This window comes from Pyxicephalus adspersus, chromosome 5 (assembly GCF_032062135.1).
Source record: "Pyxicephalus adspersus chromosome 5, UCB_Pads_2.0, whole genome shotgun sequence".
Classification (NCBI taxonomy): Eukaryota; Metazoa; Chordata; class Amphibia; order Anura; family Pyxicephalidae; genus Pyxicephalus; species Pyxicephalus adspersus.
Window position 1 is genome coordinate 110634911 of NC_092862.1, and position 25537 is coordinate 110660447.

At 36.5% G+C, this 25537-nt stretch overlaps 1 protein-coding gene across 3 annotated transcripts in view; it reads left to right on the forward strand.

Moving 5' to 3' along the window:
• The window catches only part of SATB1 (SATB homeobox 1), a 126242-nt gene that overhangs the window by 514 nt on the left and 100191 nt on the right, over window positions 1-25537 (forward strand). The gene's annotated exons all lie outside the window — the stretch shown is intronic.

Consider the following 25537-nt stretch of genomic DNA (forward strand, 5'->3'; position numbering starts at 1 on the left):
AAGCTTGCATACCACCAATGATAGGCAGATTGACAGCTGATCAGCATTAACTTATCCTTGTTATAACTGTCTTCAGTGTGTTGTCTTTGTATAGAATGCATTTTATATTAGAGCTGCTTGAATTCAGGAGGGAGATGCATGTATTTTTGTGCACAAGACCTCATGGGGGCTCTAGATCACACTGCACAGGTATAGCTAAAGTTTTAACTGACCTTAAGATCAATTCACAAAGCTTTAACACAAGGTTAGGAATTACTAAGAGTCATTGAATTTAACTAAAAAGCACTATTTTTTCAATAAAGTATTATACGTGTGTGTTAGCTTTGTGAGTTGAGTTTATTGCTGTGATCAGTGCTGTTTTACATATTAGATTGTGTTTGCATAACATATAACAAATCATTACTGTCAATGGAGTCAACTATTAGCTTTCTATTGGGTTTATCATAAATGATTACCAGCTGCTATTAAACATATAAAGATAGCAAACTCCTGCTTGCCTTTTTTTCTTGATATCTAGCTCAGAATAAAGGGGATAGAAGAATCATTGTATTGTAAATATAAGACATACAAATCAGTCTTTTATATAGCTCTATATATCAGGAAGAAAGGAATAGAATTAAACTTAAACACAATTGTATTCAAATAAAGAGATGATCTCAGCAGGGGTATATCAATTTCTCATGATAATAGGAAGACACCACTGTCATAACTATTGTGTGCCTATCAGAATCAGTCTGATTGAGCTTTATACTCTCATCTCTGTCTGTCCTACTGATCCCATAAATGGGTGAATTTATTGTGAGGGCATATAAATAAGTAAAAAGGCACAATTTAAAATTTTTTATTACGTACATAAAATATAACTTAAAGATAACACAAACTTTATAAATACATCTATCATACTTTAATATATTTGTATTCTATTACTTTCATGGCAAGAAAGTTCATTTCACTGGAAACTTAGAAAATACTACAGGGAATTCCTAGAAAGATGGAGATCCATAGGAAAACCTACAAAACAATGATAAAATACAAATATTTCCTAAGATGAAAACATGTAACATAAACATTTAAACAACAATATATTTGCTATGATGAAAATCTAGAACATAAAAATCTAATATTAACATTTTTTCCAGGATGAAAACATAAAAATCAAACAAATAAAACATTTTTAGGATGAAAATCTTAACATTAAAATTAAACAGAAATATATTTTCTGAGATGAAAACCTGAAATATAAATATCAAACCAAAAAAATATATTTTACAGGAAGAAAACCTGCAACATAAATCAAAGACTCCTAATAGTGATAATTGTATAGGCTGTATATAGCCACACCTGCATTGTGGAACTGCAAGTTCCAACAGGTCATATTCTAGGTAGGTGATTGCTGAGACTTGTAGTTCCACAACATTTGGTAATTTGTACAGAACTCCCAAACTGTGCATAAAAAGGGATCTGAAACAAATACTTTTTTTTTTAATGATATGAAAAGACCATGAACTACAGGTAATGTCTCTTTTATCCCTAATTCTCTGCTGTCAGGTGGGCACAAACTAAATGTCATTGCCAGGACATTGGACCTCACTTTTAGCAGAGGTGTCATTAAATCATATAGCTTCCCTCTATATTCTAGCTTTTCTGAATCACTTAGTTTCTTTACTTGATTAAGCCACATTATATTGCTAGTTACACTCTGTTTATGGTCACTGCATACAGTGTTGAGGTCTGTTTAAAGCTCAGTGGAAAATATTAGTACAAGTCTGGCATATTTGGCATCAAAGTGTCGCTAATGTTCCAATTAATTGTAAAGTTAGATATGTTTAAGGCAGCTGGGGTCTACAGTAAATGTTACATGTCATTTTAAATGCTTCCATTGCACAGCACAGTTTATATATCACCATAGCCCTGGCTGCAGTTGTATATACAAGTTGTTACGTTTTATTAAAGATAACAATTCCATGCTGCAGTAAGTAAATTCACTTTGCTTATACAAGTGATAAAATGTATATCTGTGTTTTGTATTATAGAATAAGTACATTGTGCCTTGGTAAACAATATAGTCTGATGCTGGCCATGCATGGTCACATTTGGCTAATTTTAACTACAAAAGTGATCAAATCGTAGAACAAACCCATCTCCGACAGTTTATATATAATAAACTGTATGGAAGGGATAGTGGCAGGTTGCTTGTAGGTGTTTTATCATATTTGTTTGTATTTTAAGGAGTGGTTGTCAGAAAATTGTTGTGGATTTGGGTGTAAAGAAAGGATACAGTAAAGTATTTTGCATTTAGGATGAAGACATAACTAACACCGTAGAAGAGCTGCACAATTACGATAAGATCTTTGACATAAAGAGGTTTTGGGAAGACACTAAATACAACCAATAGGAAAGAAAGGGGAAGTATAACATGTAAAATGACTTCTGATGTTTGGACAGTATAATGTTTTATGGGAACATCAGCATGCACATACTGGCCTACAAAGTAGCCATTTACAACCTATAAGCACCCCTGGTAAAGTATAAACCTAAAGATTGGGTCAATGTACAGATTGCATTTGGGGCTGGTACAGGTGGGCATTTATTTAATCTAACATCAGTTTGTGGAGATCTGGCTTTTATGGAGCACTATACACGTGTATCTGTTGCTGATTTTGCCATATATCATGTCACCTTCTTTATATTTTCATGTAAAGGTAAATGTGAACATATTTCAAATGCATTCCAAAGTGATCCTAGACCCTTCCATGTGAGCAATAATTCTGCATGGGCTGTTGTACTCAAGCATTTGAGATCAATTTAAGGTCATGGTGTCAGTGTTAGTGCATGTTGATGGCAAATGTATGGAAATTGATAAATGATCTTTTGGCACTCATGCACTCTACCCCCAGATTCTCCTTTAAGGACTTGCTTTGGAGGCTGTAGCCTGTGCTCCCCAGTCTAAACACAAGTGATCGGATTGTGGGGGGTCATCGTTTGCCTTTGGGCACTTGTAGGGCTACCACAGGCTTTAAATCGAAGAGCAAATTAAATGCAACATGCTTTTTAGTGCTTTAGAATTACTTAGTTTAAGTTGTATTGATAAGCCTTTTAGCTGCACAGGGAGTAGCCTAAGGCAGCGTCAAGGTGCTTTTGCATTTACATTACAGCAGTTTTGGTGCCAAAAAACTTTTTTGCCACATTTTGATCATTAAAAAACATGTTTTACTACAGCAAATCATGTTATTCTGTTAGAAATAAGAAATAGTTTTTTTGCTCTATAAGAGAAATTACCAATAATGTATTGAAGGACTATGCTGAAATGCTGTATGTAGCTTTCCCTTGTATATTCTCCCCATCATACTGTTATGTTGGGTATAGGAGTCCCTCATCTCACAAAATCATGAGCATGAAATAAATTGAGGTCAAACATTAAGACCTTAGCTATGTGTAAGATCTATACAGGGTGGGTTTATTATGGCACTAGTTGCCAACGAATGACTTTTCTGTCTATAACTTATGGGAAACCTCTTTTTTTCATAATCAGGAGGAATTATCATGTCACAGAGGAATATTTCCACTATACACAATACTCTAGATCAGGTACACAAGGAATTGATCTATGTAATAAGGGATTCATTGTACGTGTGTGCAGGCTACACTAATGAAAATCTGCCTTTGGTGCCAACTAATGAATTTGGAAATGCCATCCCCCTGGCTTTTTTAAGTTTGGGTATACATAAGGGGGCATGCAAATGTTAGAGGTCTGCAGGTCTGTATCCCTACAAGTGACACCCTTGATTTTAGCATCAATTTAGCATCACAGGTTTCTTCTAGGGCAGTGTTTCTCATGCCTCCATGGATTCCTATGGTGCCTCCAGAGGGGTTCCTGGAACAAAGAAGTGAGTTTCTGCCTCTCAGATCAGTTTAAGTGACACCATAATCTTTTTGGCTATCTGTAGGGTGACATTCTTCCCCCTGCCCATCTATGTAGGAGGCATTTTACCTGCTGACCACCACACTAATATACTGTGTTTGATATTATTTATTTCAAGGGTTCCCTCTTGGTAAATAGGTATATAAACACTGCTCCAATGGGTATAAAAAGAGATCTAACCTGCAAAAGTGCATTTTATGACACACAGATATGTTGATGGAATATCTTTTTTTCTTTTTCATACATGCATCTGTTTCTACTAACCAAACAAAATGACACAATGTGGCTGGTTAGCAAGTGAGCGGATATCTCCCCTCTGTACTCTGAGACATCTGTCATCTATGGGTGCTCCCCAATAATTTCACTCATTGTCATTTGTTTGAGCAAATGCACTGTAAGCTAATCACTGTTCTAGCTGTGAAAAAAAACTTGGGTGTAAAAAGTCTGTTATTCTTTGCAGAAATACATTCCTCAGTAGTCCCACAACTTCAAATATGTATTTAGCACTATTTCTTTGTATGAAAAGCTGTATTATTTGGAGTGCATGGGCAGTCAGATGGAATGCAGTTATTCGTGTGCTTTATCATAACATTTCTTTTTTTTTATTTTGACTCGTCTTAGCTCTGTTTTGTCACAGTGTGTTCATGTAGATAAAGCTGAGGGCACGATGAGGGTTATAAATGTTATTAGGTATTAAACTATAATCTTTAAAGTAAATCTGTCACATATGAAATAAGATTGCAGTGTTATACAGTTGGCTATGTGACTGCAGAAATCACTTTCATTTTTTTAAATTCATGTTGCAATTGCCAAGTAATCTGCAGTAGAAAATCAACAGCCTGGTTCCCTTTTGTTTAGGCTTCCAGTAATTTTGCAGGGGACAGCCTATCAGCTAAATAAAAGTTGTATATTATTGGGCGCTGTGTTGTGCTTGGAAGCTGCAAATAATTAACATATAGGTGTCTGGAGTGAATTTATTATTCTATTAACTCTGGGAAGAACCACCAAAAATATGTTACTTTGCCTGATTTGTGAACTGCTATATGTACCAAAATGTGGCTTTAGTGGAAGATTCGTATAAGGTGGTAGTATTGAATTATTAGTTATAGAGAACGTGACTTTTGGGGTGGGGATTTACTAAACCTGTGCAGACAAGAAATGCATTTTATCTTTAACATTTAGTTTGGTTGGGGAAGAATTTAAAAAATCTTTTTAACCATAATTAATAGTATAAGTCAGTGTGGGGCGCAGCTTTAACTATATTAAGATTAATAGGCAAATTTCTGTAGAAAACAGTCATAGAGGGTTGGGCATAGTCATGGGGCACATAAATAAAAATGTTAGAAAGGTACCATGTCCCTCAACATTTGGACCCCTCCTCAATGTTGATCCCTAAATGTTGATCGAATGCATAGGACCTGATATGGTACATGGGGGGGGGGGGGGGGTGCTTAATGTCCCCTCTTTTCTATCTAGTTAAATTTAAAGAGAACTTTAAACAACTTTTTTTTTTTTAAAACTCCATTAAATAAAAGATATACAGCTTTCAGACATCCCCTAGGCATGTTGTTTTATGTATTTGTGTATTTTCAGTGTTGCCCTCATAAAAAGACTATAACTGATCAGCTGATCATCAGCTGATGGTCAAGAGTAAATGCTGTTCACCTAGTGAGTCTTTTTCTACTATATATATATATATTATACATTCACTTTATTGGTGCACAGATTCTACACCTTTACTAAATTATCTCCAAAGTATGAAGAACAGCATGGTAGTCAGGCAGCCAGCATTCTCCTAAGCAGAGAGCAGCCTATACTGCAATACCACCTTAATACAAGCACACAACAAATAAAACACTATGCATAGTTTTACACGTTGGCACAAACTAAACTCTCCAAGGACTTTATGCTACAGGTTCCAATATGTAGAATTCTCTTAAACAATAGGAAACCATATATGATTTTGGTGGAATTGTTATAACATGATCATATTCATTTATTAAGTTTTCAAAACAGCATTTTTGTTTAAAGTGTATACCCAAAAATGTATTTTATTACAGTTTACCATTCCTTATATGTACTATGTGAAATTGATATTTCTTTTTTTTGAGCACCTTTACCTTTTTATCTGATGATTCTGCCACTTCTCCTGCCCAAGGGGTGACAGCATTTATCCACAAACAGTATTTGTAGAGATAGTTTGTTGGCACCCCAGGGCAGGATGTGTGTAAAGACTACTGGATACCTCCTGTTTTTTTACCAATCAATATACGGTACATATATGGGAATTGTTTTTAACTAGATACGTATTTTTATCCATTCCTAAAATGTGCACAGTTCTGCCACATAACACAGCCCCGTTTAACGATCTAGAAGACCTGATTGTCTCCATTGCAGATAATTGCACCTACAGAACAGTGAAACAGTGAAAGTAGAGAAGGCTCATCTCTCTATCACTTAGCTAGCTCTCATATTGCTGTAGTTGCATATGTGTGGCATGAGAGTTTTTTTTACTGTACTCTATGCCTGAATGTAATTTAATTTTAATGTAGTTGTCACCCTTTGATGGCCACTACTAATATGAACTACAAAACATATCACCCTCTCATCCTCATATACTATAGGTGGCCCTCAAATGTAAATAACACTTGACATGAGATGTGTGCAGCACAGTGCACAGAAACTTAGAAGCTCACTTGACTTACCATGTATATTTATTATTATCATCTGTGCATGATTAGTTATTTACAGTGAACAAAGCTTCACCTTGTTCAATAAGCTAAATGATTGTTCACTAAACCATCAACCCTAAAAGTGTTTGTTTAATATTTTGCACTTTTTTCTGTTGGTTTCATTTAATAGAGGCAGAACATCACATTTATTTATTTAGAATACTCACATTATAAATAAAATCATAAAAAATAAATGAAGATATATCAATTAAAGGGTGTCTCCTTTTAGAAAGCTATAAACATTCTATGGTAGGCATCCTTGTACACTGCAGTGTAGAACACTTTAAGTTTCAATGTCACCTTCTTTTTTTAAAAAGATAAAAGGTACCAGGACCAGTTAAACAAAGTTTCATATTTTTACATTATGTACCTAAGTCCTGTCTCACAGTACACATGTTTAGCTCATTGGTGGCTGTCAACCTCTATAACTGGGAGCAGAAAAAACACATTTGATGAATGTAATGTTATGTCCAATGGTAAAGACCAACAATAAATCACTAGAGTTTAGAACAACTCAAACAACTCAAAGACATAAGGCAATAGTCTATTGTGAGGGTTTTTCGACCTCCAAATGAATATTCTCTCATAAGAGTATTGAGGAGCCCGTCATGTGCTTCATTAAGCTTGCATGTATTTTATATGGGAAGAGGAAAAGATGGAGCAGGAAAGATAGGTGGTGTTGGCTTATTAGCGTGGAAGTTGCAATAATTAAGGTAAAAATTTTCCAGCTACCAGGAGCATTGGGATGTCCCATGCCATTAGAAAGTGCAGAAAGCCTATTGGTTTCAATGAGAAAGACAGGTATTGGTGTTGGTAAAGTAGAATCAAGAAGCCAAACCCAAGCATGTAGAAGACAAATATAGCCACCCCCATATATGTACATATATTAAATTACAAACAATATAAAAAAAAAGTTTTTAAACAGTTAAGAATTCTATATGGCCTCTAAGCTCTCTGCAAGAAGAGATAATGCACTAGCCTTTCCAAAGTCTTCCACACTCCAAGAGTGTCAGATGGCTGCTCTTGGCTTTCTTCCTTCAACCCCTACTTCACTACAGTGTTTAGCAGCGACATAAGGGTCAGGGGAAGAAGTCACAATAGGAGTCATGGGATAAGGACATCGGACACTAGCAAAAATGATAACTGACTAGTTATACTCATGGAAGCTCCAGAAGTGGAATAGAGTAGAGGTAGGAAATACATTCAGGATCTTTTTAACACACACTGATGAGTATTTCCATGAAGCATGTAATATTTATACCTATATTTGAAACACTATAGTCCCCACTAATATGAATATTGGCTGGTAGTTGTCTGTCTTTAAGAAAATATTTTTGCTTAGGGTTTAGAAGATATATATTGTCCGCTAGTCTCCTGAAACAGGTGCAATCCCCCCCACCCCCACCCCTTTTATAAATTATTTTACCACAATATGGGCTTGGATTGTCATGGGTGCAATATAAACTAATGTGCTGTGAAATGTTTTTGAGCTATTCTTGTGGTTTGTTTTGCTGAGTGATCACTCTTCTGAAGGTGTTAGTAGGTGTGACTTACTTGCTAAATGTGTATATTTATACTGCATTCGGCATTTGGAAATTATATTATTTATGTCAAGTTAATTATTATGGATGAAATAATAATATGGAAGCTTTTCTTAAGTAGTAAAGAATGTTCCTTTTGTAATGCAAATGTTTATTTACCCTATAGATAAGGTGAAGCTGTGATCACATTATGCATCTTATCATATGATATTTCTTAAATTTCCTTTGTACATGATTGGATATTTAAATGAACATTATTATGACTAAACAGGATTTATAGTGCCAACATATTACACAGGGCTGTACAATAGGGGTTGCAAATGACAGTGACAGGAGGAGGAAAGGAAAGAAAATAGAGTTCCCCTTTCATGAATTTCGTGACGGATTACTAAAAGATGATTGATGATTGGTTACTATGAGTCGCTGCACTGTACACAGTCCTCTTTCCTTCGATAATGTGAATAACACTTTGCATAGCAGACAGACACACTGCAGAAATCACTTATACTTTCTCATTTCAGCTGAAATTGCTGAGCACTACACAGTAGGAGAAATCAGTGGGTTTACCACCTTTAAGGCTGAAACAGTTGACATTCTTTAAATCCAATAGCTGTAGAGAACTGTTTAATATTACAGTCCCGGGTTGAAATTATTACAACATTATTTGGACACTAAAATGTGTTAGTTAATTTGAATTGATTTATATGCAAGATCTTTTTTCAGTAGTTGATTCTTCCTAAATATGCCTGTAGGACAAAGTGATAGTGACTATATAACTGATTGACTGATATGATGATAATTTTATAAAATGGGTTATGTATTCCTTATACATGATCTTATCATGCAGCTGATAAAACATTCATGCATTTTAACTCCACTATACAAATATTACACGTGCAAGGCTTAAAGTTAACATGTCACATGCTTGGGCAAGTCAAACTGAACATAGGATGAGAAAATACATTAGCATACCTTCTGTGAACCCTGAACATCAAAATAATAAATTGTTTCAAATGTATGAGAATATTTATGTAAATCCCAACTTTCCATGGCCTCCCCTTCTGCCTTGTTTTGCTGTTTAATCTATGGTTGTGATAACCAGTAAGAAAGGCTTAGGTAGTGGTAGTAGTGGAACCAACCTCATCTTTTCAAATATCAGATGCATTTATCTCTGGATCTGCTGGTACATGTAATATTTACTGAGGGTATACTTCCAACGTGCCTTCGTGCTTCGTCCTGCTTTGATTTCCCAAACCTCTTCCCCACCATTGGGCCTGATTTATTAAAGCTCTTCAAGGCTGGAAAGGATAAACGTTCATCAGTAAAACTGTGTGATCCAGCAAACCTGGAATTGATTTCTGCAAAGACATTTGATATTTGCTATCAAATGTTTTGAATCCTGGACCAGATCCATTCCAGGTTTGCTGTATTACCCAGCTTCACTGATAAAAGTGCATCTCCAGCCCTGGAGAGTTTCAATAAATCAGGCCCAATATGTTCATGTTTATACTATTTATATATAAGAAAAAAGTGCCTCCAGGGCATCAAATGAACTTGATCACTGGTAAAAAAAAAATCCTTGGTCTCTTTTCACTACAAGATCCTATATGTACATTAAAATTAAAGCCAACCCTATCAGTACAACAGGCTAGAACACTAACCATTGCTAGATTTGACCTATTAATTGTACATGACATTGAACACAGCATATTGTTCACCAGTATCTGTAGCATGAGACAAAAAGAACATTTGAAAAGTATATATGACAAGACAGTTTTGCAGGAATGGAGGTAATAAACACTTCTCAGATATGATTCACAGTTGTTGAATGCAGTACGTTGAGATAACTGCCAGGAATTTTTAGTATTTACTAAATATAAGGTTTGACATACATTTTTCATGAATGACCTTGAATGTTTAAAATATTTGTGTTTAGCAATATGACAATGTAAAATGCAGTTTGTTTTCATATATCATTATTTATCAATAAAATCAATGACATTTTAGGATCCTTGTATAAGGGAATATATAAGACATATTTCAATCTTTTGCTTACATCCTGTGTATTGATCAGAACCTAATATCTATGACCAGTTAGTTAAAGAAAACTAAGCAATGATAGAAAGTATTTAGGGAGTAAAAGTCATCCCTACAATGCTTCCATCTGTACTTTAATTCTTTTGTATATGCAACAAGTACAGTTCAACTACAGTATATGGCCAACAACTTATAAACACCTGGCCATGACACCTAGGGACATAGGTATAAACAGTTAAGCTGACATTTACGAAACAGGTGCAGGTGATTTTTTCCTGGTGCATGTAAATGGTTCAAAGTGAATCATTGTTTCTATATACCATATAGTACAGCCTTTCTCAATCTTTTAAGCCCAAAACAGCAATAAGGTCTCATGGAACCCCTGCTAAAATTAATTCATTGGTAGATAGTAGTCAGAATGCCCCTTACAGTGATGGACGGAATGTTCCTCTCATAGACGGATAAAAAGTCTGGTGTTATACTGCTATAATACAGACACAATAGGCCTGGTTTATTAAAGCTCTCCAAGGCTGGAGAAGATACAGTTTCATCAGTGAAGCTGGCTGATCCAGCAAACCTAGGATAGATTTCCTAAAGTCATTTGCTATTTGTTAGCAAATAATTTTAATCCTGGACCAGATCAATTCCAGGTTTTTTTTGGATCATCCAGGTTCATTGATGCAAGTGTATTCTCTTTAATCTTGGAAAACTTTAATAAATCAGTCCCAATCAGATGATGGTCATTCAGCCACAGCTCAAGGAACCCCTGGCAACCTCTGGAGAACCCTGGCTAAGAATGGCAGCTCCAGTATGTACAAGCTTTGTGTCTTTTCACAAAATTTTTTTTTTGTGTTTTGTTTGTTGGAATCTGCATCCACCCATTCACCCAAAAGTGTCAAGAAAGGTACTGATGTTGGAAAAGATGGTCTGGCTTGCAATTGGATTTCCAAATTGTTCTCAAACTGTTTATTGTGAATGAACTTAGAGTTCTTCACTGGATGATTAAGTTCATTCACATCAAATCTGTTTATAGGCTTTGTGCACAGGGGCAGAGTCATACTGGGACACAAAAAAGGTCAGACAATTGTTTAAAATATTTAAAATGTCCAATGTATGAGTCTGCATTACCAGTACCCTTCACTGGTAACATCTGATCTCATTTTTTTAAGGAATGACCACTTGCTTTTTGCCATAATAATAGGTGCAATGGTACCCACTAAATTTACCCAAAATGGGGTCTATTTATAAGTGGTTTAAGACAAGACATACATAGCATCCACCTAGGATCCTAGCATTTTCCTATTTAGATTCAATTGGAAAATGTGTAAATCCCAGGTAAAAGTTGTGTATATCTAGTATAACATTTTTAGAAATGTTTTTGAACTGCAGTAAGATACATGAACAAGCCATGCGTGTTTTTGAAGTTAGACGAAATCATCCTACGGATATGATGATAACAAAAATTAACCACCAATGAAAAAAATTAATTTTTATAGGTATAAAATAGCAAACTGAGGTCTATCACAAAGAACATTCAGATTTGAAGGGAATGGAGATAATAGGTGTGAGTATTCCACCTTCCCTTCTACATGTCAGAGTTGTTGCAGCCAGATGAAAGCTTTTTACTCTTTCTCTTACCTTTGGGAAAATAGGCAGAACAGTGAGCATGAACCTGACATCATTCATGTACAGGCAGGGTAGAAAAACACTTTTGCAGAATACTGTCTGTCTATTTAATACAAACTAATCTAGTATGAAAATGAAACACATCCGAGTATCCAATTCTTTCCTCTATGTATGCCCCTTAGAATTTCATCACAATCCTTATTCAGCAATTTTGGCAATGTGAATTGCATTTATTAAAAAACGGGGATATCTATTACAACTAAAGCATTGCAAAATATTCAATAGGTAAGTCATAACAGCCATATGCATATGCAGACTTTTTTTTATAGAACTGTGAAACCATTGGTCACTATGTTTGAATGTTTCAGATTCAACCGTGGAGTTGGATGCCTTCGAAAGAATGCTGTGACTGGTACAAGACCTTATATATCATGTGCCTGATTTATTATAGCTTTCCAACGCTGGAGAGGATACACTTTCGTCAGTGAACCTGGATGATCCAGCAAACCTGGAATGGATCTGGTCTAGGATTGAAAACATTTGCTAACAAATTACTTATAAGAAATCCAATCCAGGTTTGCTGGATAACCCTGGTTCACCGATTATTATTTCACAGTATTTATATAGCACCATCAGATTAAGCAGTGCTGGACAGAGTCCATAGCCATGTCACTAACTGACCCTCAAAGTGGCTCACAATCTAATGTCCCTACCATAGTCATATGTCTTTAATACAGTCTAAGGTCAATTTGCGGGGGAAGCCAATAAACCTAATTGCATGTTTTTGGGATGAAACTGGAAAACCCACACAAACACAAGGAGAACCTGCAAACTCCATGCAAATAGTGTCCTGGCCAAGATTCAAACCTGGGACCTAGCACGGCAAAGGCCAGAGCACTTACCTCTGAGCCACCATTCTATGCTGCCCTCTGATGGAAGTGTATCTTCCCCGGCCTTGGATAGCTTTAATAAATAAGGCCTTATGAATTCTTCTGTTTGAGGTATGGTTAGGCATGGAGCAATTGGTCGTAGGTTGATTTCCACTTGTTGCTCCTGCTGATACTTTTTCCTCTGCTTTGGTTTCCTATGGCCTATTTCCCGCTCCTTTACTTCCTTTGCAGTGTCCTAATGCACTTCAGTTTTTCGTAATCCTTTCCACAAAACATCATTATAGCAGCCTGCCTATTACCTGAGGAAGGGTTATCAGATTATTAATTGGGTCAAAGGATGATACTGAGGTAAGCAAAAACAAAGCTTGCCACATATACATACACACCTACTAACACCTTTGCATACTTCCGGAAACAAGTCACCATTTATTATCACTTGCTTAACAAACCCACAAATATAACACTCTACATAATAAAAAGGCCAATGAGAGAAAAGTGAGGACAACATTTGGGTGTGCAATCCTTTGTGATGCTCAAGCATCATTTACTGTAAACAATATCAAGGAGGTGCTGTGAGGACCATAGACAGTCCTTCTCCTCCTCAATTACTCCTCACTGTGTTGACCAGCAGCAACATTTTAGCTTACAAGGACCATAAACTGTTCTATAGCTTATTGTCTTTATGTTTACATATATATTTTACATTTTTATTTTAAAGTTTTGCAAACTACCATAATCCATAATACTAAATCAAATGCCAAATGTGTGAGCATGTGAGCTATTAGTAGGCAGATCATTGAAACAACTGAAAGCCATTACTGGGTTATTATTTTCAGTTTGACACGCCATGTACAATCAGATATGTCAGGACCCATGGGAACATATGAAGGGAAGAAGTTTGTATCCATAACAATAACATTTCAAAGCCATGTAAAAATAGTAAATCACACGATAATAAATGATGTGTTCAATAAAAATACAATACACTTTTATTTATATTATACTAGCCAATGGGGAGGCTAGCCTACTATGTAACTTGTTATATTACCCTTGATTTATTTGGCTCCAACATATTGCACAGCAATGTACATAGAACATAGTCATGTCAATAACTTAGTGGAGCTTAAAATGTAATGCCCCTAAAATATTTGAGGGTTTTTTGGGAATCCATTTAACCTACCAGTATGTTTATAGGATGTGAAGTAAATTCAATCACACACAAGAAGACCATACAAATGTGTCATACAAATTTCATACAGTATTATGGCCTGGTCTTCCCTTTTAGTAGGCACCCTGCAGCAATGACAAGTCTAGGAACCTGTTACTGCTTTATCCCCTGAAGCTCCCATATTTGAGGCCAACTCCACAGGGATCTTCTGTGACCATTTAGTGGCATTTTAGCATGGGTACAAAAAGAGGCTTTACATGTCTCTTCCGCCAAAAACTGGTAACGTTTTGGTCTCTTCTGCCTCCTGGTATCTTTTTGTTTAGTGAGTTTTGGTCTATCTTGAAGGCAACTCACACCTAATGATAGGAATCATATGATATTATTCAACGGTATTTTCAAGTGATAATATAGTCAAACTGATCCTCGTGATCAACTACAAGTACCCAGTGTGCCACCCATTTCTTCAGTAATTTACATGAATTTCAACCAATTTTACCATTATATCTAAATGAAATATAGATCATAACACATAAAGTCGTTTCAATTTTAATATGATGCCTAACCAATCAATAAAAAACTCCTTGTCTGATACATTTTTGATACACATACTGCTCACATAATATTCATAAAATAAAATTGTAATATAACAGATCAATTTAAAGGTTTAATTCAATCATCTGATCCTATATGGCTAGCTAATTAGTCACTGCTCCCCCCCCCCCCCCCCGAACATGAATACCACCTGTACATACCTTTGATCAGGTGTGGAGTATATTAGGCCATGTTGATGTCATTCTTCCTTGACCCTACAGGGCTGATCAGTACCACAGCCACAGCATTTCATTTGTGGGCCCTAACATAGACATCACCTCCCTGCAGACTTGATGGATTGTCAAATGTGGTCATATGAATAAAAGAGCCAAGCATGTGTATTACTGTGCAGCCCTACAGGTCGAAAGGAAGATGGGAGCTCTGCATAAGCTACAGCTCCTGGTGTAGGTGATCTGTACAGTGGGGTATATATTATTAGCTATTATTTATATAGGGCTGACATATTACACAGCACCTAAATTCCATAGTCATATCACTAACTGTCCCTTAGAGGGTCTTGAAATCTAATGTCATGGTCATTACTGTAGTACACTTTTTGAGGGAAAGCCAAATAACCTAACTGCATGATTTTTGAGTACCCCCACACAAACTCCATGTAGATAGAGTCCTGGCTGGGATACAAACCTATGACCTAATGCTGGAAAGGACAGAGTGTTCATTTCTGAGCCATAGTACTGTTCCATATAGCGAGAAGATAATAAGAGGAAACAGGCTGTGAGGGTGAAGTTGTGCAAAAGCATTGCTATCTCTTAAAAGCAAAATTACAATTTTAAGCATTTGGAAGTCCTAGCATGGAACATCTTGAATAAATACACCTGGGTAGGTAGCCACTTTTATCTTATTTTTGCAGCTTAGTATTAGGTCTTTACTGATGTGTACCCTAATATGTGCTGCTACAGTGTTCAAGGAGAAATGAAGAGAAGAACACTGCATTTCCAGGGCTATAAATATAGTACATCAAAATAGGTCCTACCAGCATAATTTGGGGTTGATATCCAATGTAAAAATTCATTTAAATTCCAGAGAGAGGACAGATGGCAGTTAAAGGCTTATACTTGTCATTGCTGGAAATGACATGATGCTGTCAGTAGGTACTGTTTACCTTATGAATGTATGATTAGGCTGAGCTTAGTGGTTTCCTGAAATAAACATTATGTTGTGGTTTTGTGCAAACATACATGCTTATCCTTGCTCTACCAAATAATGGCTTTGTCTGCCTTTTAATACTTACCTTTGGTGAAATCTACAGAAGCTGTCTCTTTCTGGTCATAAGCTTAGCCAGATAATTTGCCTTGTTAGATATTATTTCCCAGACTATGAAAACATTGCTCAGCTTTCCCGCTGCAATGCTAAACTGCAGATGAAAAGCAAATCATACCTTTGTGACCACATTCTTAGCATGCCATTTACATTGCATTGCAGAGAGCAGTTGACTGCTGGAAAAGGGGAATTAAATGCTAGTGGATGTGTAATGCTACAGGCTCTTCAGATGTCTTGCTTTGTGTTTGTATAGGATTGAACTACAAGATATACTTAACATCCGTTGCTGTAACTATGCATAACGAGCCCTATAGCAATATTACTATAGGACCACTAATTATGTAATAATCATCTCATAGAAATTTCCTCTAGTGATACAGAATATTGATTATGTTCATAGCAATTGCATTGAGGCTCCTTACATTTTTTCTTCCATATGTGCTGTATTTATGTAAAAGCACCTGCAAAAATCACTAGACGTGTTTGGGAACCTTGTGCTTTTGGGCCCCATAGCAGTCATATAGTCTGCAATGTCTATGGTTATACTCTTGCTTACAATCATCCATATAACCTGACTGTATTCATACCAGCTGACCTTCCACCAAAAGTAGCACTTTTCCCAAAACCTGCTGCAGTAATGGTACACAAATTAGAATGCTGTAAGATAGACAAAATACTGGATAAAGCAAAATCTCCTCTGACCTAATTAATATTGTGATTTGATTATAAGGCATTTGCCAATTTGCAAGCATTACGCAGTCTTGGTACAGAAACAGAGATGTTTGTCTTCAGTATGCTTTTTATTTGGTATACAGCATTACAGGGTGTCTCCAAGGGATTAATTCAGCATCCATGGGGACTTCAAACCATTATCAGGTGCCATGTGTCGCCACCCTCCCATTACATCTCCATCTTTAGAACCTCTGCCATATATTAAAGTGCATCTATATTTTAGTAATACACTTAATTTAATGAGGTCAGTTTAACAACTTCTTCATGGCACCCCAGTGCATTAACCCAAGGCAGGGGTATGATTCTATATTTGTGCAATTGACCAAAAGTGGCTAATAAATATGTAGCTTATCCTTTATTGATTGAGAAACTGATCAACTGAAAATATAGTGATCAATTTGCATTTAAATAATTTAGAAAGCGTCAATACTAAGGAATCAGTTATACATCAAGTGTGCTATGTAGTAGTATAATACCTTGATTTTCAAAATCCACTTTGACTGTTATGATATAAGTACCAGCAAACTGATATGAGAGCAGCACAATGGATAAGCATTTAACACTTTTGGCTTCTTGGAGGCTTGGGTTTTAATCCCACTAGGGCTACTATCTCCTAGTTTTCTCCCTGGATTTACAATGGTTTCCTCTATAGACCAAAAAAAAACAAAGTAGTGAATTGTTTAGCTGCCACCCAGGTATAGTGGTCATTGGTAAAGCTTGTATAAATGACCTAAGTGACAAAAAGAGATATAATATTAATATTATATATTATTCTCCATAAAAGACAAATGGGTCTATTTTAAAAGCTATGAATCTGACTTTCACTTTAAAATTCCCTGGTGAAGACTTAATTACTGCCATTGGAGCAGAGATGTCTTTAGAATATTGTCCATCAGGGAAAGTCAAGGGGTGTACAGAATAATTTCAGTAAGTGTATTTATTTGGACAACCACATATTTAAGACAAACCAAATATGCAGAACACAAATGCTTTCTGTGAAAAAATGGCTTCATTTTCTTGTGACTTGGAACACACTGCAACAAAGCAAAAAAAGTGCAAGCAGGCAAGTACTTTTTTACAGAAGGGACAGGCAATATCTTCTATGCATTAAAATAAGCTCACCAGTCAGATCACAATTTTTTTACTAAACTAACCTCTCCTCACTCTTACTCTGGTTTCCTCACTCATTAATCTTATGGGTTTGGGATTTTCAGCCATCTTTATTGGTCAGGCTGGAATGACATAACTCCCGCACATGGGCACAGAAGTTGGTTCGTTCCTGACAGCCAACTATGCCGTGATTTTCTGGTTTAGGAAATCAAATAATTTACATATCAGCAGGCTGATATGTTGCAGCAGTGACTAGTAAAAAACATATAAGAATTTAGAAACCCAAAATGGTGTGCTTTTAAAATCTCACAGACATCATTCGAATTTAAATCTGCTCAAACGTTTAGACTTGTTCATCAAATTTCTGAAATCAAATATCAAACACCCTACATGAGCGGAGTAGTGTGAAATATGGTTGCAGTGGATTACAGAGAATTTACAAAGTAAAGTCAGTCAGTCTGAATGTTGCCCATGAAAGGCAAAGCGTCAGGTTCACCAGAACACCAGCTTCTAAAGTATCTTATACTTACCAAAGATAAAAACTTCTATGTAGGCCCCTGTTTATGATATGGGGCTTTAATAGGGCTGAGGACTTCCCATCCTTATGTGACAGCTTTGGATATCTGAGCATTGAATGGCCAAGTACCAACATTTTCTGGGAGAAAAGGGAGTAGGTTTGATTATAACAAAAGCTGAAATTCACAGAGCAGTGAACAGAAGGAGACTATTAGCTATAAAGGCTGACATTGAAGTAAACCTGTTACTCTTCACTGCATTAGGAATGCATTGGTTCTTTTTAAGGCAGACAAATACTTGTTTGCAGTAAAATGCATGAGAACAGTTGGGAAATTTTTTTTGTAAGAGTTTTCTTTGCAGTTGTGTTGGTTTGCACAATTCTTCCCAGACATGGCATGTAGCTTCTGGCCATCCTTGAACAGGGGCACGTTCCAAGTGTAGTGAGCTGCAGTTGAACGCGGTTGTGTTGCAGTTGTTGCTAAAGGACTGGAGATTTCCCACATTCTCTTTCACTGCAGTGAATCACACCACCCCCACTGCTGCCGGGTGCATATAGGGGCATCCAGGAGTAACTAACCACACCAACTTTAGACCTCAAGACTGAAAGAGGCCTTTGTGGGCTTTGTGACTTTAACGCAGTATTTGAGGTTAGTATTTGAATGGTTGGTTTCATTTGCTGTATGAGTTTTCATTTTTAATAAATGTTGTGCAGTTGTGCCATTGACAACAAAAGGAACAATGCAGACTGCTAACTGGCCCTGGTCTCCAAGGAAGTCTCTTAGTTCTCACAATTCTCTTGATAATAAAATTTCTGTCTTCCTATTCTCTCCTGTGTAATATATATGTGGGGGAGGTGATGGATAGCATCACCAATCTATGTCTCCTTAAGAAATGAGGACGTTTAGCAGCTGTCATGTGTCACCACCTATACACCTATATCATAATTACACACCAGTATGTGTACAGATGAATCAGCATGTCTCTTTAATATAGTATTTCAAAGAAAAAAAATAATAACCAGAGAAGATTACAATAGCAGGTTAACTGGAGATACTGGTTTTCCATCCTAATAAATTACTAAAATTATAACCATTTCATAATTACATACAGCAGTAACATTTATGGTCAGATAATTGTTTCTTAGTTCAGATAGATCAGGCTTTTTTCTACCTGCATTTCTGCTACTTGAAACTGCAGTCTCCTCTATTTGCCCTATTAATTGTTGATATGTTGCCATCCACAAGACAAAAATTAGAGCTGTAATTAAATAATCATGTGATCCTCCTTAGTGCCAGTGAGAGCAAACTCATTTTTCCAAGCACTGATGGTCACTGATTATTACATTATAACTGTCTCGTTTTATGATTTTTTTTACTGCTCGCTATATTGCTTACCTGATAAATAAAAAGTATGTAAAATTGAACTGGTGATAGGAATGCGGAGCATTAAGTGGATATGCATCCTTTTTTTTTCCATCATTTGTCACCAATCGGTTCATTCTGGAAAATTGCTTCAATGGTGTAGCTGTTATTTGCCATGTAATTTACTCTGGTGTTTTGGCTGCAAGCGACGCATGCAGGGATTGCCAGGAGAATTACAAAAGGAGCGCAGTATTAAAATGCAGAAATGATTAAAATTGAAATAAAAGGATGCTGCTTTTGCCAATGGTCTGGCAGTTATAATAACATAGAGATTAGTTTCCACCATCATCTTCTCTACACTCCCTTCATATAAGCCACCTTCATTGTGTACATATACTTGTGAGAGCATTATTTAATAACATGATATAAACAGAAATGATGCGCAGTTTGGATGTCCATAGTGAGATCATTCTCTAACAGAATGGTTGGCAACAGGGCACAGTTGCCCACTCAAGCCTTTAATTACATGTAGGAGTTATTGGTACCATGGCTGTTTACAAACTGGTTTGACATTGAATCACATAGCCACATACCTTGTATGAATTATATTTGGTATATATATTTTGGTATATTTTAAAAAATGAGCTCTTAGCTTGTGTGCAATGTGATTTGAAGCTTCACGGTAAGCTCTGATCTGGATCAGAAAATCTTAACAAATCATTTTAAAGTCTCATCGCATGTGCTCCCATGTAGCACACCCCCGCAGGCGCTGCAGTATAGGGATTTAAACCGATTACAGTGATTCAATGCTTTTCAATCGTTTTAGGGTGGTACCCAAAAATAGATACATCTTGCACAGGAGATTGGGTAAATCATCTTATTTCCAAACCCCAATCTTTAGCAGTTTGTGTTTGCCTTTGTATGAATAACTAGAAACATATTTCCTTTATAATAAGCCTAGTAAGTGCAATGACTTTAAAATGAAAGCAGTAATGCTCTCTTTATTTGCAATGTATCTTTATCTTTAGAAGTCATAGATGTATTTGTGGTTCCTGACACTTGAAAAATTGCAGGTACAGTTTTGCATGTGATGAAGCTTTAAATAAGTTCCCTACCTGTCCAATATCTACTATAGAACTTTCAGATGAAGCTCCTTTTTCTTTCCAGTACCTACTGACCAATTTTTCCATAAGGAGAACTGACTTTTTACCATGCAATTAGGCCTATGCAAAAGACCCCTTTTTCCAGGCAGTGTCCTAGACTCAAAGAACATGCTGAAAGGTTACTTACAATTTTTTTTTTGTTCCCAGCACATTTCACCAAACAAAACCGTGATTAATTGAAAATGATCAAATTGATAACCCAGTATGGTTACCTCCTACATTACCCTCTGACATTTTCAGTAGATAGAAGCAATTTATACTCAGAACTTGGGGAAGGTCAGCAGAGTGTTAAAATGTAACACTCCTAGGGCAGGGGTCATTCTACCTATATGCAAAATTGTGCACCTAGGACCCTGTAAAAATATCTGCAATAAACTACTATATATATTACATTCTTCATTTTAAATGACAACAATGTCTAATTTTTCAGCACTTTCTTTTACTGTAGATGTATTTTTATTTTCATAGGCCTATTCCCTTGCAACTCCCTCACAAAAATCAGCCAAAAACAGCCGATCCTCAAGGATAAAGTTTTTTAACTGCTCTCTACTTTGATATGCCTTTGATAATGACCCCACAGTTACTTTCAGTAGAAAAGGTAATATGTAGAACTCTACTTATTGGGCTATGTTTATAAAAAAAAATTGCAAGATTTGCACAGAAACACCATTATCACCCTTGCAAATCTACTTATTGTGCATGCAAGTGTAACATTATTAAGATAATTATTATTGTTGCTTATAAAACATGGCTTGGATCTAATGAGGGGTTACAGACAATTTTTACTTTTGACATTACCAATTGAAAACTTGAAAAGTGCTACATATCCAGCGCTACTGCAGTTACATGACCTAGCAAGGGCTGACATCCTACATTCACATGATCTTACAAGATATTGCTTCCCCCAAATCTATGCCTGTATCTAATTGGAAACTACATAAATATTATCTAGCATTACAGAGGTCACATGAAATTTCTGCCTGAGCTCTATGCCTGGATGTAATAAAAAACAACAATGTGGCTATCAGCAGCCTATCCAGCCTATCCAGCCTATCCAGAGCACAAGGTCCCATCCACATACCTTTAATGTCAAAAGGTGAGACAACAAAACATCTGTCAGTTTCAGAAAATACAAGATACAGGGGAAAAGGGTGCAACAATTCTTTACAGCAGGGGGGAAAAATATTAGGAGCCTGGAAGATATGGTCACAGAAAAAAACACCAGAAAGTATCGGGCGTGCTGCAATATGCCCTATGGGAGCATTGGGCTAGGATGTCCCCTTGCCAGGCAGCACAGACATAATGGCAAAGGTCTAAACTGTGTGGGCAAATGTAGAATAAAATTAAACCCATATCCTATGGATGGCCATGGGTAAAATGCTACTTAAGCATTTACCTGCTCATTTTAACTTACTTCCAAAACACTTGACTGTTGACTGTTACTGTCAAGGTTGGCTTTGTGCTTGGTGCCATAGATGGCGACATGAGCATCCTGGCAATTGCAAATCCAGATAAAGGCTGACATGGCACCATTCTTAGCTGTAAAGGAAAGAAGGGATTAGTTCCGCTTTAAACATACATGTTTGGGATGAAGTAGTAAGGGGTAGTAGAAGTAAACCTTTTGTTCCATTCACTTTCTGTCCCTGGGATACAACAGGAAGTAATAGGAAATCTATTTATATTTCAATGATTTTTTTAAAAAGCACATAAAAAAGTAACAAACAATTTTAAGTAAAAACATAACACAGTTGAAAGCAATAGTAAACAATAGTAAATTAAGGACATCTCCTATTTAGTAGTAGCACTTTTAGACAGTTGTCTCTGAAACAAGTATCCCCATTGGAAGATTTCCCCTTCCATTCTGTTCAGGTAACAACTCTAAAATTTGGATTTTTCACAATGATCACCAGTACAAATAGAGAGGTACTGTATATCTCCTACATACTATTAAAACAACTGTAAAAAAAAGAAAGAAAGAACACAACAGAAGGTTTAACCCTTCCTTAATTTATCCAAAAAGGTGTGCCTAGAGATATACGTTATATGTTTTATAGCACATACTGCAAATGTGCTGGTAGTTCAAAAGGTTACAAATAGTGCTTCAGATTTATTTCTGTTTAAAAATTATACACATTTCACAATTTTTTGATGCTTTAGATAAAATAGGAAACTGTGCTAGGTGAAAAAAAATCCCAGATCCTAACCCAGCTATATCTATGGAAGGATGAATAAGGCCCTTAATATGATTAACTTTATTATAGTGATGAAACTGTGGGAGAAGTGGTAGTTACTGAGATTTTGTTTTAACAGCTTTTAATTTAATCTATTTTACCATACTCTTATACATTTTGGTGACACGTTTACTGGCTCTTGGGTGAACAGGGGACAGAAAAGCAACAGACTTAATACCTGGGGGGCTGTGCATTGCTTTTTGTTTTAAACCACATTCAATGGAGAGAAATGCCCATCTACCTGGTACACTGTACTGGTACATAAAAAACACTAACATTGTTGCCATACCAAAACATAAGTAGGGTATACAAACCATATATAGAAAGTATTTTGCTAGAAGCACCACTACCATAAAAATGTTAAGAAAACTTTCAAGAATATCTAAAATATAAATGATTGATGCTGTATTTTTGTGCAGCCTCGTAAACAATGAATTATGTAACATATCCATACCTTTCCTGTTCCATTTACCCTGTAAAGGCAATTTTTGTACTGAGCACACAAAGTGAACTCACCCTACCTTCCAGGGGTTTCTGTAATTCCACACCAAATTTGTTTCCTTCCTACATTTTGGCAATCTAAAACGTTTGAATAGGCCGGTCCTGATCTCATCAAAGTAGGGGAAATAACCCAAAGTCATCAAACAGCCATCTTCATTCTACATTCCTTATCTTGCCACTACAGATAAATACTCAGCACAAGTGGAAAGGCCAAACCTTTTGATGTGGTAGGCTTAGGATACTACCCAATATACCTCGGGGTATATTTGAGGTGCCCATGCCAATTCTGAACTGCTCAACAAATTGGTGGTTTCACACTGAGCAGATGTACTGTCATGGCTGCTGGATATTTATGTTTTCATTTTAATCCAGCATGATGCCTGACATAATAAGTTTATACTATATCTTTTACTGCTATGGTATACAGAAAGGACTGGAAAAGAGATAATAACAGATTGAACTCAAATATTATAAATATAAGCATCATTGTGCAGATGGTAACCTTATCTCTGCAAGGATCTCAAAGTGCTGGTACATGATCAACAGGAGGGAAAGCCAGTAAATTATTATGAAAACCTCCAAAAATAATGTTTTGTAGATAGTATTTTAGAGTACTATATACTAGAATGTTGTACTAGTACAAAAATGCAATAAATAGATTATCTAGAATTTCTTTCCATTAGTTATATACTAGTACTCTGTAGTGGTACAAAATAAAACAATGCAATAAATATGCAGAATTTATCCTGTAAATAGATTAGCTAGCCTTAGCTGTATGTAGTAAGATTTAAAAAACCTGTATAGATAGAAAATCATGTATCCTATTGAAATCATCAGGACAAAGTAACAGCCTGTTTATGTATCCTGTAGATGCATGTCTATAGGTTATAATATTATTAATAAACAGTATTTAGATAGCGCCTACATATTACGCAGCAATGTTTATTAAATAGGGCTTGCAAATGACAGATTGATACTGACAATGACTGCCTACAATTCAGGAGGTGGGGGAAGTATCACAAAATAGGAGGGGATATGGAATGGTGGGTAACTACTCAGGGTTTAGGAGACAGGAGAAGACAGGTAGGCATGTTTGAAAAGATGGGTTTTGAGTGTTTTTTTAATTGAGCAGAAAATAGGAGCAAGCCGAATAGGATGTGGAAGACCATTCCAGAGAGTCGGGGCAGCTCTGGAAAAGTCTTGGATCCATGCATGTGAGGAGGTTATGAATGGGGAAGTCATTAGTAGGTCATTGGAGGAGCGGAGAGAGTGGCTAGGGGAGTATTTTTCCACCAGCTCAGAAAGGTAAGTGGGACAAGAACTGTGGAGGGATTTAAAGGCAAAGCACAAGAGCTTGAATTTGATTCTAAGGTGAAATAAAAGCCAATGAAGAGAACTGCAAGGGGATGCAGCAGAAGAGGAGTAGTGGGAAGGATGGATGAGTCTGGCTGCAGCATTCATAATATATTGTAGAGGAAAGAGTGGGGTTAGTGAAATATCAGAGAGGGGGATGTTACAGTAGTCCAGATGAGAGATGGTTAGAGCGTGTACAAGGGGTTTGGTGGTCTCTGGGAACAGGTAGAGGCAGGATTTTGGAAATGTTGTAAAGGTGACAGGACCAGCAAATGTTCTGAATATGGAGGGTAAATGAGAGGGCAGAACCGAACAACATGCCTCAGGGGAGGGACGGATAACAGTGTAAGGAACAGTAACAGCTAGGAATATGTCAGTGGGAGATTTGGAATTTGGGGAGGGGATGATAATTACTGTTTTATCCAGGTTGAGTTTCAGAAATCTGTCAGCTACCCATGACAAGATGGCCATCAGGCAGCATGAGACCTTATCCAGGACTGAGAGAGACAAGTCAGGGGTGGACCGATAAATTTGAGTGTTATCAGCATATAGGTGGTACTGTCAACCAAAGGAGAGGATATGAGACTACCGAGAGAGGAGGTGTTCAAAGAAAAGAGAACCGGCCCAAGGACTGACCCTTGGGGTACACCAACAGGAAGGAGAATAGGAGAGGAGGAATTACTGGTATTTTTTTTTACTGGTCTTATTAGATAATGGGATGATATGATGGCATTGCACAAGAAGACCAGTAAGGTGTTCAGTGTTCACCTGTTCCAAAAGGT